We start from the raw sequence: 18,147 nt of genomic DNA on the forward strand, positions 1-18,147 counted from the left end.
AAGCATTGTGGGCCTACAGAACTGCCTATAAGTCGCCAATTGGAATGTCTCCTTATCGTTTAGTCTTTGGCAAAGCATGCCATCTACCAGTAGAGTTGGAGCATAAGGCATATTGGGCAGTCAAACAATGCAACATGGATTTACAATCTTCTGGGGTGGAGAGGAAGTTGCAGCTGCAAGAGCTTGAGGAACTGAGATTGGAGGCTTATGAGAGCGCTAGACTTTACAAGGAGAAGACAAAATTGGTGCATGATAAGGGTCTCCTACGGAAGAACTTCAAGGTGGGAGACAAAGTGCTGATGTTTAAGGCCAGATTCAAATTTAAGCAAGGAAAGTTCAACACCCGTTGGGATGGGCCTTACACAGTCACAAAGGTGCATAATTTTGGAATGGTGGAGCTTCTCGATGAGAAAACTGGAGCAAACCTTAAAGTTAATGGCCATCAGTTGAAGCTCTACCATGAGAACCAGAAACCCCCTTAGCTCCCTGGTAGTTTCTTTCCTTCACTCATTTACATGCTTTTGCTTATTTGTTAATCTTGTTATGTTGCATGTGTTGTATGTTGAATGAGTGTGGGGGAGAAACTCCCTTCAGTAGGAAAGTAGAGTAGTTATAGCTAATTTCAATAAGACTCCCCTGGTAGTTTTTGATCTCTCTCCTATCTTGTTTCATGCCTGATGAATTGGTGTTTTAAGTGAATTATATGATTCAATTTGATTGAGGAATTTTATCTGTGGTATACTGCCTATTCATGGATTTGTTGAACACCTCTTGATCTCTTTTGAGGCATTTTCTAAAGTTTTTGAAATATCCAGCCTTGTCTGTTGTTGGTTGTTGTGTTTATCTGGGTTTTAGTGTTTTTTGTTTTTCTCTGTGCGTTCTGTGGTGTTTCGCCGCGGCAACTTGTCCTTTCGCCGCGGCGAAACTCGGCCGTCCTGTGTGTTTCCTCTCGGGATTGTTTCGCCGCGGCGAACTTATGTTTGGCCGCGGCGAAATGTCTTTCTTCCTGTGTGTTTCCTCTCGGGATTGTTTCGCCGCGGCGAACTTATGTTTGGCCGCGGAAACGTCTTTCTTCCGTTGCTTTTCTTCTCAGGCATAGTTTGCCGCGGCAAACGTGCCGTTTCTGCGGTGCGCCGTTTCGGTTTTGCTGATTTTTCGAGTGGTTTTCCTGTATTGCCCCAATCTGAGCCGCCCACCCCCTTTTCCCTGCAGCCCATTTTGGTCTTTTCACTGTCCCACTCCATTAAACCCCTATTTATTCCCCTCTAATTTCAAAACCGTCGCCCCCCTTCTCTCAAACCGTCGGCCCCTCCCTTTCCTCTCCCTTCCCCCTGCTCGTCTTCTACTTCGAAACCGCAGGCGTGCTCTGCTCTCATTCTATTTCCTTCCGCCGCTCAGCGTCTCCTCTCTCGTTCAGCTTGTTCGGCGTCGTGTGTGTGTGCTCTTCGGCCTTGCTCTGTTTCGTGTGTGTGTTCGGCGTTCTCCCCGTCCGTGTTCGTTCTCCCCTCCTTGGTATGTTCTTCCTTTTCCCTTGTTCTTTCCTTTAGTTTAGTATAATTTAGTGGTTTATTAGTTTATTTGTTCTGGTTTTTGCTATTGGATTAGTTTGTGGTTAGTGTAGTTGCGTGGCCTGTAGGTTATCTAATGATTCATAGTGCATTGTCTTTTTAATTAATCTATTTGCTTAATTTTGAAAATTTTTAGTCCTCTGAAAACCTATGAATCATTAACTAACCATTTGCCCCTGTTAGGTTTTAAGTTTGTTCATTTCTGTGTTGTTTAGGTTGTAGGTCTTTTTGTTGTGATTAGTGTTCTTTCTGTTGTTGCTTCAGGATATGCCTCGCACCAAAAACCCAAACCCTGAACCTTTACCCGTGTCTGAGCCTGAGTCTGACTCTGAGGGACCCATAACCTATGATTCCATCTATAGGGTAGTGGACAAGCGCCCCCTCCTTAGGGAGAGAGCCTTTCCCCTTGAACCATCCGACCATCCTTTTGTCCAAAGACTTCAGGAATCCCAAATGCTTGAATTGGCTCGCCCACGAGCTAATGGTAATGATGTCTTTGTCCGCCATTTCTACACCTACGCCCGTCTTCATGGTATGCTATCCATTCCTTTCCGGGGCAAGCATGTGAACTACACTTTCACTATTTTTAACATAAGAGACCACTACCGGCTTCCTGTAGTCCGTAATTGTCAGTACTCCCATTATAGTGATAATTATCCTTATGATGAGATCCTCCAGACCCTATGCCGGGATGGTGCCACTTGGCATCGTCCCCGCACTGCTGAACTGTACCTAAAACGTTCTGATTTTCGGCCTGAGGCAAAGCCGTGGCTACACTTAGTCTGCAATAACATCCTACCTACTTCCCACCTCCAGAACCTCCCCAAACGCCAAGCTCTTATTGTTTTTCTCCTCATGACCGGCAAATCCTTTGATGTAGCTGAAATCATTCAATCCGCCCTCCATTATTCCGTCAATACCAAAAAAGTCACCAATAGCATCGTCTTTCCCCATCTTGTTTCTGACCTTTTCCGCAAGTGCGGAGTTCCTTCATTTGATGATGACAGCTACTTTGAGCCTGCACCTCTATTCCGGTTTGAGCGTCTTAAACTGCCCACCATTGCACCCCACCCACTTGTCCACCCCGTATACGATGTTAGTGCAGGCCAGGCCGCCACTGATCCAGCCGAGGAAGGCCCTGATGTTCCCGAACCCCCCCAGCCCGTCACCTTAGACACGCTTGCCGATGATATTGACGAGCTATCTGAGGAAGTTCATCAGATTCGCGTTACACTCATTCGGGAGATAAAGCGGCAGAAGGACCGTGACGCCCTCTATGAGCGAGAACGTCGCTACCGCCGCTGTTTTGATGCTTTGCTTACGGATCGTTTGAACTTCACTTTACCGGCTGAGGAGGAGGAACCACAGCACCATATGGGTATGGACGGAGCAGGCACATCGGATGCAGGACCGTCAGGATCTGGAGCAGCTGACCCTGAGCATCAGTCTTAGTTTTCTGTTTTTGTGGTTTTCTGTTCTTTTCTTTAGTTCTTTTGTTTCTTGTGTTGTTTTGAGGCTGGATTGTTTCTTACACTTTATGGTGCCTCATTGGTTTTTACGCTTGTTCACTTGGCTGATTTCTGATTAGTTTGCTTTAATCTTTGTTCTATTTTCACTTCTGAGCCTCCTTGCATTATTTGCTGTCCCTAATTCACAAATTGAGGACAATGTTGTGTTTAAGTGTGGGGGAGGTCTATATTGTGGATTTTAGCAAATGCTTCTCGTGCATCCATGCATTTAGATGATTTTGAGGTGTTTTTGAACTGATAGATTGGTTTAATTGTGAATATTTTGAGTTTAGTTGCTGAAGAGTTGAAATTGCACAGGAATTTTCGCTTTCTGCCATGTTTCGCCGCGGCGAAGCCTCCTCTTTCACGAATAATAAGCCATTCGGGCATGTTTCGCCGCGGTGACCCTCTTGTTTCGCCGCGGCGAACCCTTAAAAAAAAAAATTTAATAAATTCCTTGCAATCTCAGCTGGTTTTCAAAAATTTTTCCCGGCTTAGAATCTTCATACTCCTGCATCCTTTCTCAAAATTAGTAGAAAAGTTCAAATTGTACTAGTGCTTTTAGAAAATTTTCATGCTTTTAAATGAGGGTTGAACTTAGACTAGTTATTCTCATGTTTTTGACAGATAGTAAATGATGATGTGCTTTGAAATTATGACTATGTGGTTGTTAACTTTTGAGATTGACTAATTGAGATTTGAGCCTTGTTGGAAGGATTTTTGGACCTTAAGTTATTAAATTGAGTGAATCTGCTTAGTTCATATTTCTCTAGAACTTGTTTTCGTTCTTAATCGAAGCTCAGCGAATCAATTTTTGTAAAAATGATAGAGGCATTCGATTTCATACCCGCATTTCCCAAACACAAACCTAATCATTTTACCATTGCAAACCCTTTTGAGCCTTCATCTTGAGTACATGCATGCAACATAAAAAAAAAAAGAAGAAAAATAAAAAAAAAGAGAAGAAAGAGAGAGAGAGAGAGAAGTTGCTCAGCCAAAAAAAAAAAAAGAGAGAGAGATATAAATATTAAAAATAAGTAACTTCTCTCCCAGTTTTTATTTAGACTAATTTTGTCTTAATAATTTGTATGTTCGTACTCATTTTCATTTTCATGTTCATTCTCATTTCATTCATTCCGACTGACCTCCATTCAAAATTTTGACCCTTAAAAGTCCTCTTGATTTGCAAAGTTGTTTCCCACGGTGGAGAGGTAGAATTATTACAAGCCTATGGTAGAAATTGGATTGAGTAGACTTGGAGTGAAATAACCCTAAAGACAAGTGAGTTAAGAGTGAAACACTTATCTGTGAGATGGATCTTTCTTAATCAATCTTTTAAGTTAATTTTCCTTTGTCCTCATTTTCTTAGCATGTCCTTGTTTACTGATGTCAACTCCGTGAGAATTTCTTACTAATCTTCTACTTTCATCTTTAAGCATGGTAGTATTTCTCTTTGTTCTAGTGTCACTTTGAATTATTCTCGCGCTTTGTTCAGGAGTACAAAGGTCTAAGTGTGGGGGGATTTGATTGAGCTCAAAATGTTAGTTTCTTTTCATATCATTATCCATGATTTTGTCATACTTTCTGGTCCCTTTTTAATGAAAATTGTGTTTAACTGAGATTTATGGTGCTTACTTTAAGTTAGTGTCATTTTGAGGATTAAATTGTCATAATTGGTTGTTAATTGGATTCAATTAACTTCTAGGACAATTGATACTTCAATTTGTTACTTTTTATTGTAGGACACTAAAGATTTGGGGCCAGAGTTGAAGAACTCAAGGCAAAAGAAGCAAGAGAAGATCCTCTGCCTAAGTTCGCCGCGGCCAACATCTCACTTCGCCGCGGCGAAAACCCACCCGTGAAGACAGGTCTCTGCCATGTTTCGCCGCGGTGAACCTCTCAAAGCAGCAAATCTCAGACCTGACCATTTCGGGAAATTTTGACCTACCCATCCCCAAAAACCGACCCATGCACGTAAGTTTCGGGTTAGAAACCCTATTTTGGGTATGATGACAGGAGATGACTATCATTCAGCCTCCACCTTCATATTTTTCATCCTCTTCTCTCATTTCATCTCAGAAACCCTAATCCCATTTCCATTTCTTCCATCTGCTGCTGCCATGGCTGAAGAACAATATCTAGTTGGAGTTGGTTCAAGAGTTATGACTAGCTAAGCTTCTCAACTCTTGAATATGGTGGAAGGAGCATGAGTTCCAAGAGCTTAAAAGGGGAGTAGCTTCATCTATGAGTTCTAGTTCTTTATTTATGAATTTCTAGGTCTAGGATTTGTAAATTTGAGCTGAACTATTTTGATTATGGTTGTAATCAATTCTGGATGATCATTTTGTGTATTGGATTAGTTAATGTTGAATTTGAGCTTTAATATATGTGGTTACATATATGTTTCTATGCATCCCTGTTGATACTCTCTGTCCTGCATGGTAATGTGTGATTGTTGAGTTGATCTGAGCTTGCATTTAACCAAGTGCATTAATTAATCTTAATACACACACCAAGTGAGCTTAATAGGATCTTATGAAATGGGTGACATTGATTAAGATCCTAGACTTAAAGAGTTCTTTAAGGTTTTCATTAGAAGACTTGGTGATTTCTACTCCCAAAATTATTTTGAACTATGATTGCTTCAAAGCTGTATTCAAGAGATTTCATATCATTAACTTCACTTCATTACCACTATCTTAGAAAAATCCAAAACATAGTAACTTAGATTAGTATTCATTGCATTTAGTTTTGGCATTTCATTAATGGCTAAAAACACCAAAAACCCCCTTTTTCATCACTCTGCATAGCATTAATCTAACTTAGACATCTAATTTAGGCTCCCAAAAGAGAACGACCCGAGTTTGCACTACTGCATAGCTTGGATAATTTTTGAGCGAGAACCTCTAAGCGAACGACAAGATAAGGCTCTCTTTCAATACCACAGACAAACTTTCTCAATCAATTTGAATCATATAATTCATTACAAGCACCAAATCATCAAGCACAAAATAAGATAGGGTAGAGATCAAAACTTTTAGGGGGTTTTATTGAATTCAAACAAGAACTACACTACTTTCCTACTGAAAAGGGTTTCTCCCCCACACTCATTCAACATACAATGCACAAAACATAGCAAGATCAATAATTAAGCAAAAGCATGTAAATGAGTGAAGGAAAGAAACGACCAAGGAGTTAAGAAGGCTTTTGGTTCTCATGGTAGAGCTTCAGTAGATGGCCATTAACTTTGAATCTGGCCCCGGTTTCCTCGTGTAGTAGCTCCACTATACCGAAATTGTGCGCTTTAGTGACTGTGTATGGCCCATCCCATCTGGTGTTGAATTTTCCTTGCTTGAAGGTAAATTGAGCCTTGTACAACAGCACTCTATCGCCTTCCTTGAATTCCTTTCTCAAGATACCCCGATCATGCACAAATTTGGTCTTCTCCTTGTAAAGTCTGGAGTTCTCATAAGCTTCAAGTCTAATCTCCTCCAGCTCTTGCAATTGCAGCTTCCTTTCCATGCTAGAGGACTCTATATTCATGTTGCACTGCTTGACCGCCCAATAAGCTTTGTGTTCCAGCTCCACTGGCAAGTGACATGGCTTTCCATAAACTAAGCGGTAGGGAGACATGCTAATGGGTGATTTGTATGCAGTTTGGTAAGCCCATAATGCTTCTTCTAAATGTGAGCTCCAGTCCTTCTTGGATGGCTTTACCATTTTCTCCAGAATATGCTTCACTTGCCTATTAGATATTTCAGCTTGGCCATTGGTTTGGGGGTGATAGGCAGTAGAGATTTTATGGGTGACACCAAATTTGGACAATAGGCTGTTGACTATCCTATTACAAAAATGTGTTCCCCGATCACTCACTATAGCCCTAGGGATCCAATACCTACAGAAAATGTGTGATTTTAGAAATCTATGTACAGTTGGGGCATCATCTTTTCTGCAAGGTATAGCTTCAGTCCACTTGGATACATAATCTACGGCTAATAAAATATATACAAAACCAGGGGAAGAAGGAAAGGGTCCCATAAAGTCAATTCCCCAAACCTAAGAAATCTCACAAAATAGAAGGGGCTGTTGAGGCATCTCATGTCTTTTTCCCAACCCCCCAAATCGTTGACACTTGTCACAAGATCTACAAAATGTAAAAGAGTCTTTGAAGAGAGTGGGCCAATAAAATCCTGAATCTAAGACCTTTCTAGATGTCCTCCTTGCACTAAAGTGACCACCACAAACCATGGAATGGCAAGCTGAAAATAATAGGTTCAAAATCTTCCTCCGGCACACACTTACGTATTACTTGGTCACTGCACATCCTCCACAGATGAGGGGCATCCCAAATGTAATACTTTGACTCGTTACAAAGCTTTTGTGCCTGAAATCTAGACATAAAGGGAGGAGTGAGTCCAGACATGAGATAATTGACAATATTAGCATACCAAGGCTCTAATGTAACCACAGAACATAAAGCTAAATCGGTAAAAGAATCACAAGTCAAGTTAGAAGAATCTACTCCCCTTGTGTCTTCCGGTAGCCTACTCAGGTGATCGGCTACTTGATTCACTGCCCCGGGTCTATCCTTAATCTCAATATCAAACTCCTGAAGCAATAAAGCCCATCTAATCAATCTTGGTTTAGATTGTGGCTTTTTGAGCAAATAGCGGACAACTGCATGATTTGTATACACAACCACTCGAGAATTGATTAGATATTGTCTAAACTTGTCTAAAGCAAATACATTGGCAAACATTTCTTTCTCAGTGGTAGTATAGTTGACTTGAGCTAGGTCAAGTGTTTTAGAGGCATAGGCTATAACTCTAGATTGCTTCTCTTCCTTCTGACCAAGCATAGCACCCACTGCATAATTAGAAGCATCACATGAGAGTTCAAAATGTAAATTCCAGTTGGGTGCAGTCAAAATAGGAGGTGAAACAAGCATAGACTTAAGAGTATCAAAGGCATGTCTACATTTTTCATCAAAATTAAATTCAACATCCTTTTTAAGAAGAGTAGAAAGGGGCAAGGCAACTTTACTAAAATCTTTAATAAAGCGCCTATAAAACCCTGCATGCCCAAGAAAAGATCTCAAGTCTTTCAGACAAGTAGGATAAGGCAAAGATGATATAACTTCAATTTTAGCCCTATCAACCTCAATCCCCTTATTAGAGATGAGGTGACTTAACACTATGCCATTGCCCACCATGAAATGACATTTCTCAAAGTTCAAAACAAGATTTTTGCTATGTATCTCTTTAGAGCTTACCTTAGGCTATTTAGGCACTGATCAAAGCTCTCCCCATAAACCGTAAAATCATCCATGAAAACCTCCATATTGTGTTCTAAGAGATCACTAAAAATCGCCATCATGCACCTTTGAAAGGTGCCTGGAGCGTTACATAACCCAAATGGCATCCTTTGATAAGCGAAGGTACCAAAGGGGCATGTGAAAGTGGTTTGGTCCTGATCTTCGGGGGCTATGGGTACCTGAAAATAGCCAGAAAAGCCATCTAAAAAGCAATAATGAGACTTGCCAGCTAGACTCTCCAACATTTGGTCAATGAAGGGTATAGGAAAATGATCCTTACGTGTTGCATCATTAAGTCTCCTATAGTCTATGCACACATGCCATGAGTTTTGAACCCTTGTAGGAATTAACTCATCCCTTTCATTCCTTACTACTGTTACCCAACTCTTCTTTGGCACAACATGCACCGGACTGACCCACTCACTATCAGAAATTGGATATATTATCCCAGTACTCAACAATTTAGTTATTTCTTTCTTAACTACATCTAATATGAGAGGGTTCAATCTTCTTTGGGGTTGTCTCACTGGTTTTGATTCCTCATTCAGTAAAATTCTATGTGTGCACACAGCAGGACTAATTCCAGGTATATCTGCTAGTGTCCAACCTATTACCCTTCTATGCTCCCTGAAAACAGATAAGAGTCTCTCTTCCTCACTCTCAGACAGTGAGTTAGCAATTATAACAGGTAGTTGTTCATTAGACTCAAGGAAAGCATATTTCAAAGTGGGTGGTAAGGGTTTCAAATCAAGTGTAGGTGGTTGCACAATAGAAGGAATCAATTTATGAATTTCAAGAGAGAACAGATTACTCCTCTTTCCTTCAACCAATGATAATTCCTCAGCCTTGTAGTTAACTTCCTCTCTAAGCGTTGAACCAACTTCTAGTTGATCTACAGCAACTGCCTTAGAGGGATTCTTCTCCATGACTTCTTCTTCCATATCTGAAACAACAACAGGAAACCTTTCCCCAAGGGAATCATCACTAATAATAGAGGAATCAAAGTCTACTTTGGAGTCAAGGGAGGAAACAGAAAATGTGTGTGGGATAGAAAGCATGCAATTAACCACAATACAATCAAGACATGTAACATCACCACCACATGAGCAAGTAGAAGGTGTAGAGTAAAGAGATGAAAAGGAAGAGATGGATTCATTCTCATTAATAGATTCATCAGTGTAAATATCAGAATAGAAAGAGTCATTTTGCAATTCAACTTCAGAACAAGCATCCTCAACAGCAATGTCTATCATGTTAACCCCCAAAAGTGAATAGTCCTCATAAGGATGTTTCATTGCTTCATATATGTTAAAAGAAACTTTATTATCACCCACCTCCATAGTTATGGTGCCCTCTTTCATGCTAATCATGGTATTAGCAGTCCTTAAGAAAGGTCGACCAAGGATGAGTGTAGTGTCATTTACAAGTTCAGAAGACATGTCAAGCACATAAAAATCAGCAGGAAACACCAATCCCTTAACTTGGACTAAAATGTCTTCAATAATGCCCTCAGGATACCTAATAGTCCTATCAACTAATTGGAGCACAACAGTAGTAGACTTAAGAGTCTTAACTCCTAGAGAGGTGTATACAGACTTAGGCATGACATTAATGGCTGCACCTAGATCTAACAAGGCTCCCCCTATAGTAACCTTTCCTATAGTGCAAGGGATAGTGAAAGATCCAGGGTCTTGACACTTTACAGGAATTTGGGGTTTAAATAATGCAGACACATTAGAGGGTAATTGGACTCTTTCATTAGGTTTAAATCTCCTCTTTTGAGTGCATAATTCTTTTAAGACCTTAGCATACTTAGGAATATTTTTAATCAGGTCAAGCAAGGGTATATTCACTTCTACTTTCCTAAATGTCTCAAGCAACTCATGATCTTGCCTCTCCTTACCCATTTTCACATTTTTCAAATAAGCATTAGGGAAAGGTAGTTCATTGATGTTTACCTCCTTACCTTCCTTGCTTGAGGCTCCATGATTGCTTGGCTCAGATTCCACAATTGTCCCCTTGCCATCATGTTCTTTTGAGGCTTCTTTCAGCTTTAGCCTCTTCTCCTTAGAGCTTTCAGACTGCTTCTCTTTTGAAGGTGCTTGTGGCAGCTCATCACAAAAGATCTCCTCATCTATAACTTCATCCTCCTCTTCTCTGAATTTCACTTGCTTCCCGCTCTTAAGGGTAATAGCATTCAAGCCCTTAGGATTGATAACAGTGTTGGAGGGGATTGTGCCACTGCTCCTTGCTTGTTGCTCACTCATGTTGTTTGACAACTGAGTTACATAGGAGTTAATGTTCTCAGATTTAGTCTCCCATTGCTCCATCCTCTTTTCCAAAGCACTAAATCTGGCATCATTCTTGGATGAGTCTTGTTGAATTAGAGAAGCTAAGGTGTTGAACTGAGTAGCGTTAGCAGCCCTTTCTTCCTTCATTAAGGCCATCATATTTTGTAGGAGTTGATTTGTTTCATCCTTAGGTGGGACAGTTAGGGCTTGAGATTGGTTTTAGAACTGGTTTGAAGATGGACCAGCTCCTCCACTCTTCTGAAATCTGTTTAGAGGTCTACTATCATCATTCCTCCAGCCCAATCGAGGGTTTGCTTTCCATCTCTCATTGTAAGTGTTGGAGTAAGGGTCCCATTTTTGATTTGGACGGCCTTGGAAGACTGCAGACACTTCCTCATAGCGGTCTGGACAAACGCTAGAAATATGCATGACTGATCCACATGTTTCACAACTAGGCGCTGTAATGTCCATAGGAGCGGATGGGTGATGCACACTCATATTCTTCAATTCAGCAGTGATCAAAGACAATTGAGATGTCACTTTGCTTTCCAAAGAATCTACTTTTGATTCCAAAGCGTCCATTCTCCTACTGTGCATCAAAGCAGCTCCCACCTCATGCACTCCTCTAGTATCTCTCACACCATGTTGTTGATGATTCAGGGCCATCTTCTTTATCAAATCCCAAGCCTCCTCAGCAGTGGAGTCTATCAAAGATCCTCCTGATGCAGCATCCAACATACCCTTCTCTTGGTTCTTCAACCCATCATAGAAGTACTGCACCAGTTGTTCATCCAGAATTTGATGATGTGGGCATCTTGAAAGTAGGTCCTGAAATCTATTCCAGTAATCATAGAGAGATTCGTCATAGTCTTGCTTGGCAGAATAAATCTCCTTCCTCATTGATGAAGTACGAGAAGCAAGAAAGTATTTCTCTAGAAATGCCTTCCTTAAGTTCCCCCAACTGTGGTATACATCAGCTACATGTCTTGGGAGGCTCATGTACCATTCCCTAGCTTTTCCTTCCAAGGATAGATGAAAAACCTTCCATAGCACTTGGTCCAATGATGCTCCCACAGGCTTCATACTCTGACAAATCATGGAAAGAGATTACAGATGGAGGTATGGGTCTTCTCCTGTCAAGCCATGAAATTTGGGAAGAGAGTTAATCAATAAACCTTTAATCTCAAAGTTAACTTCAAAATTTGGACAAGCCGCAGTAAAAGGATCAAAATTTACATCAGAAGTTGTGGCTTCTCTAATTGTTCTTCTTCTAGGGTTTCCATTATTTTCTCCTACTCTCTCTTGTTCACCATTACCACCATTCCTCACTTGATTAGCATTTAGGTTAGGATTAGGTTGGTTTTGTGGTAATTCAGCCATTATCTCTTGGTCAGTAGGCTTAATCTCACTACTAGATAGGTTAGATTCCACATAAATATTCTCTTACTCAATCACCAACTCACTTGTCCCTTCTTATCTCTCTGAGTCTTCTCTCAATCTCAGGGTTATAGGGTACAAGTTTTATTTTCTGTGGCATGCAAGATAACAGTCACAAGAGAAAGAGCAAATAAAATTGACTTGCAGCACACAAAGTCAACTAAAAGCATGCAATGTGATGAATGCAAGTGTATGGCTAAGTATGCAAGTGTATGGGTGAGTATGAGTATGTATGCACAGAAAAAGAAGCAAAAAGTGTAAGTTTCAAAATTTTCCAAAATAGTTCATCGCGGCGAAAGCAGAGGTTGGCCCCGGCAAAGGTTGACAAAGGCGACCAAATATCTGATTGCAGGGAGTTGGCCGCGGCGAAAGAAAAGGTGTGCCGCGGTGAAGGTATCTCGAGAGGAATCCTTTGGTTTTTCAAATAGTTGGCCGCAGCGAAGGAGAAAGTTGGCCACGGCGAAGTGTCACAGAATGCTTATCAGATACTGGACTTCACTGATGCAACGTAAGAGATGCTGAAAATCAAGAAAATCAGTATATTTGTTTGTATTTCCAAAAATTTTGATGCTATGCAAGATGAAAACCTATACTATGAACAAATATGCAACTAAACTACCTAAGATGCTACCCAACAAGATCAAAACTTCAATTGACAACCAATTAGCACAAGCTAACCTAGAGAACCAATTTCTTGGCTCCCCGGCAATGGCGCCACTTGAAGAGAGCCTTTCGTCGTTCGCTTTGGGGTTCTCACTCAAAAAATAAATCCAAGCTATGCAGTATAATGCAAACCCGGGTCATTTCATGCTTGGGAGCCTTAATTAATTACCTAAGTTAGACTAAATGCCATGCAAAGTAATAAAAAGGGGTTTTTGGGTTTTTAACATTTAAATGAGTGGAGCCAAAATTGAATGCAATGAAAACAAATCTAAGATACTATGTTTTTGGTGTTTTAAGATAATAATGATGTAATGGAAATTATTGATAGAAAATCTCTTGAAAATGGTTTTAATGGCAATCATAGTTCACTTAAATATTGGGAGTTTCAAAATCCATTAGGTTTTCTTAATAAGAACCTCATTAACTCAATGAGTCCAAAGCTTTCATTAGTGAACTCATTAATGAAAACTTTGTTTAGCTTCCCTAATGTGTAAATTTGGAATGATCATGCAATTGGCTCAATGTAACACACAATCAACTCAGTACTGAAACATAGCCATGCAAAATAGGAGAGAATCATGAGAGTTACAATAAGCATATATGCAACTACATATATATAAGCATAAAATTCTACATCAATCAATCCAAATTACAAATATTAATCAGTAACCACTGATTACAGAATTAACCCAAGTGTCTAACTAAGACTTTACAATTCCTAGACTTAGGAAATCATAAACACATAGCTAGAAACTAAAGATTAAAACTAAAACTCCCCTTTGAAGCTTGGGAACTCATGCTACTCCACCATCTTCAAGAGTTGAAAAGCTTAGCTCATCATAGACTTGGAATCAGCTCCAACCAGAGGTGAATCTTCAGCCATAACAGTAAGGAGATAAAGGAAATGAAAATGGATGAAGAAGAAGTGCAGGAAAAATGGAAGGTGAAGGAGATGGAGATGGAGGATTAGGGTTCTGTGGGAAAGATGAGAAGAGATGATGATAGAAAACGTAAGTGGTGGCTAAAAAATAAGGGTCTGACCTTACCATACCCAAAATAGGGTTTCTAACCCGAAAATTGCGTGTATGGGTCGGTTCCTGGGGGTGGGTAGGTTAGATTTTCCCGAAATGGTCGAGTCTAAAATTTGCTGATACAAGGGGTTCGCCTCGGTGAAACATAGGTTCACCGCGGTGAACCATGGCAAGAGCTTTGCTTCTTGACGGACGACGTTCGCCACAACGAAGCAGAAGTGTGTCGTGACGAACTGAAGCAGAGGCTCCTCTCTTGCTTCTTGTGCCTTGAGTTCTTCAATTCTGGCCCCAATCTCTAGTGTCCTACAACAAAAAGCAATAAATTGAAGTATCAATTGTCCTAGAAATCAATTGAATACAATTAATAACCAATTATGACAATTTTATCCTAAAAAAGACACTAACTTAAAGTAAGGACTCGTAATCTAAATTAAGCACAATTATCATTAAAAAGGGCTAGAAAATACCACAAAATCATGGATAATGTAATGAAAAGATAATAAAAACTTGAGCTCAATCACACCCATATTGCATCATGTTTCGACGCTATCACCAGTAACCCCACTATAAAGTCCATAGATATGCTATCCCATTTCCACTCAAGGATATCCAGGGGTTGCAACTCTCTTGCAGGCTTCTAGTGTTCTACCTTCACCTTCTGGTAGGTAAGACACTTTGTCACATATTCCGTAATATCCTTCTTCATTCCAGGCCACTAAAAAAGTTCTCTAACATCATGATACATCTTTGTCATTCCTGGGTGAAGAGTATACTTGCTCTTATGGGCTTCTGCCAAGATCTCTTTTCTGAGGTCAGACACTTGGGGAACATAGGTTCTTCCTTTAAACTTCAGCATCCCCTCCTCAGAAATTTCAAAGTTCTTATTCTCGCCTCTAAACAGCTTCTCTTTGAAAATTTTCGCTAGCCAATCTTATGACTGTGCTTCTCTGATTTGATCCTTAAGCAGGGCTGTAAACTGGGTTCTACCTCTATTTCCTTCTACTAACTACATCTGATATAGAGGACCCCAATCTCTGAAATCCTCTACCAGCTTCTGCTCTCTGATCATAAGCGATGCTACTTGTACTGCCTTTCTGCTTAAGGCATCCGCAACTACATTCGCTTTGCCTGGATGGTACTTAATCTGAAAATCATAGTCTTTAAGTAAGTCCATCCACCTTCGTTGTCTCATATTCAACTCCTTCTGGTCATGGAGGTACTTGAGGCTCTTGTGGTCACAAAACAATTCTATTGTTGCTCCATACCGATAGTATCTCCATATCTTCAGTGCATAAACTATCGCTGCCAATTCCAGGTCATGGGTCGGGTAATTCTCCTCGTGAGATTTCAACTGGCGTGAGGCGTAGGCTACTACCTACCCTTGTTGTATAAGCACACATCCCAGTCCTTGCTTACTAGCATCTGTATAAACCATATAAGGTTGTGAAGGATCGGGAAGTATAAGTACGGGAGTAGAAGTGAGCTTCCTCTTCAGCTCCTGGAAACTAGCCTCACTCTTCTCATCCCACAAGAACGACTGGTTCTTCCTGGTTAACTTGGTCAACGGGAGAGCAATTCGAGAAAAGTCCTGGATGAATCTTTTGTAATACCCTGCTAGTCTGAGAAAACTTCTAATCTCAGTCACCATCTTGGGTCTTTCCCAGTTGAGTACTGCCTCAATCTTACTGGGGTCGACCGCCATTCCCTCTCGGGAAATCACATAGCTGAGAAATTGCACTTCCTAGAGCCAAAACTCGCACTTACTAAGTTTAGCCACCAGCTGTTTCTCTTTCAAGGTATTTAGGACAATCCTCAAATGCCTTTCATGCTCTTCAGAGATTTGGAGTACACTAAGATGTCATCAATGAATATGACCACAAGTTGATCCAGGTAAGGATGAAAAATCCTATTCATGTAGTCCATGAATATCGTAGGTGCGTTCGTCAATCCAAACGGCATCACTAAGAATTCATAGTGCCTATATCGAGTTCTAAACACAATTTTAGGCACATCTTCTGACTTAATCTTGAGTTAGTGGTAGCCAGATCTTAGATCAATCTTAGAGAACACACTGGCTCCAACTAGCTGGTCTAACAGATCATCTATCCTAGGGAGCGTATACTTGTTCTTAACTCTGACTTTGTTCAACTCCCTGTAGTTTATGCACAACCTTAGACTACCATCCTTTTTCTTGACAAACAACACTGGAGCACCCCATGGTGATACACTTGGCCTAATAAAACCTTTTTCAAGTAAATCCTCTATCTGCTTCTTAAGTTTTGTAATTTCATTTGGAGCCATTCTATAAGGAGCCTTAGAAATTGGTCCTGCTCCAGGTACAATGTCAATTGTGAATTATACTTCTCTGTCTGGGGGTAATCTAATGATCTCTATCGGAAACACTTTTGAAAATTTCCTAACCACTGGGATTTCTCCTATCCCTTCCTCAACCTCTACTTGCACCGAGAAGAAAATGAGGAATCCTTGACAGCCTTTCCGTAGGCATTTGCCCGCTTGGGCTTCTGTAATAAAGTTCAATCTAACTTCTGAATTCAACTCTAAATCTCTCGTGGGTAAGATTAGGGTTTTATTCTTACAGTCCATTAGGATATTGTGGGATGACAGCCAATTTAGTCCAATCACCACATCAATCTCATGGAAAGGCATGCATATCAAATCTATAGCAGTGCAACAATGCTTATAACAAACTTTGCAGTTCAAGCACACATCAGATGTAATTACCCTACTCTGTGTTGGGGTAGACACATGAATATCATATGGCAATATATTTATACTCAAGCCAAGTCTTTCCACACAAGCAAATGAAATAAAAGAATGACTAGCACCTGAATCAAACATTGCAATCACCGGGAAATTGTTAATCATGATCGTACCTTGGATCATCTCCAGAGATTTCCGAGCTTCTTCCCTTGTGAGGGCAAACACTCGACCCTGGGTGCGTGGTCTTGCCTGCTTAGTGTTCTGTGGGCACTCTCTTGAGAAGTGTCTAGGTTTGCCACATGTGTAGCAAACATTCTGTCCAACCATGCATGGTCTGTCACCATGATTCTTGTCATACTTTGCAGAGTCCTTGCCCTTTGGTGCCTTACCGCCTTTCTTGTTCTTGCGGTTATTCCAGGGTTGTTTCCTCTTCTTATTTACATTAAATGAGGTACTACCTTGACCTCCTTGACCTCCCTTCTCTACTCTGGGAGTTGTCTTGACCATTAGATGATGGTTGAAGCTGCTTTTCGTGATTCGGCAGGCCTCCACTACCTTGTTGAATTGTTCAAATTGTCTGGGAGCAATCATCTCCCTCAATGATGGCCTCAATCCTCGAACCATCTTCTCTGTTGTCCACCTCTCATCATCTCTATATCGTAGATAGCTTGAATAATGAGAGAGACAGATGAACTTAGCTAAGTACTCATCAAAAGGCTCGTCATCTCTTTGCTTCAAAGTCAGAAATTCTGCTTCTCTCTTATCTCAGATAGATCTCAGAAAATACTTCTCATAGAACTGCTCCAGGAACACTTCCCAAGTCACTGTTGTGTTCCGAGCATCAAGAAGAATTTCAGTGTTTTTCCACCAGCGATCAGCATCTTTCTCTAGCTTATATATCGCCATCTGGGCTTTTCGCTCTAATGAGCAGTCCAGTACCTTGAAGATCTTCTCTAGGCGATTAATCCACTCTTCCGCCGCTTGAATATCAAATGTTCCATTGAACAAGAGTGGGTTGTGCTTACTGAAGCGGGTCATCCATTGTTGGATGCTGTCAGGGTCTGCTACTGGTACTGCCAGCCTGGGCGATGGTTCTGATGCTTGTGCTTGATTGAGCTCAAGTTATTGTTATCTTTTCATTACATTATCCATGATTTTGTGGTATTTTTTGGCCTTTTTTAATGATAATTGTGCTTAATTTAGATTAAGAGTCCTTACTTTAAGTTAGTGTCTTTTTTAGGATAAAATTGTCATAATTGGTTATTAATTGTATTCAATTAATTTCTAGGACAATTAATACTTCAATTTGTTACTTTTTATTGTAGGACACTAAAGATTGGGGGTAGAATTGAAGAACTCAAGGCACAAGAAGCAAGACAGGAGCATCTGCCTCAGTTCACTGCGGCACACTTCTGCTTTCGCCGCGACGAACATCGTCCGTCAAGAAGCAAAGCTCTCTGCCATGGTTTGCCACGGCGAACCCCTCGTATCAACAAATTTCAGACCCGACCATTTCGGGAAATTCTGACCTACCCACCCCTAGGAACCGACCCATACACGCAATTTTCGGGTTAGAAACCCTATTTTGGGTATGGGTGAGGTCAGACATAAGGA

The 18,147-nt window shown here is 40.7% G+C and overlaps 1 long non-coding RNA gene across 1 annotated transcript; it reads left to right on the plus strand.

The window, feature by feature from the left end:
* The first annotated feature begins 1,358 nt into the window (after positions 1-1,358).
* LOC114754212 (uncharacterized) lies at positions 1,359-16,744 on the plus strand. Its single transcript, XR_003741136.1, has 3 exons — positions 1,359-1,420; positions 11,732-11,737; positions 16,734-16,744. It is a non-coding gene; the product is annotated as an uncharacterized LOC114754212 (long non-coding RNA).
* The last annotated feature ends 1,403 nt before the right edge of the window (positions 16,745-18,147 follow it).

Source organism: Neltuma alba, unplaced genomic scaffold (genome assembly GCF_004799145.2).
Source record: "Neltuma alba isolate B1F8T4 unplaced genomic scaffold, ASM479914v2 tig00010114_pilon, whole genome shotgun sequence".
NCBI lineage: Eukaryota > Viridiplantae > Streptophyta > Magnoliopsida > Fabales > Fabaceae > Neltuma > Neltuma alba.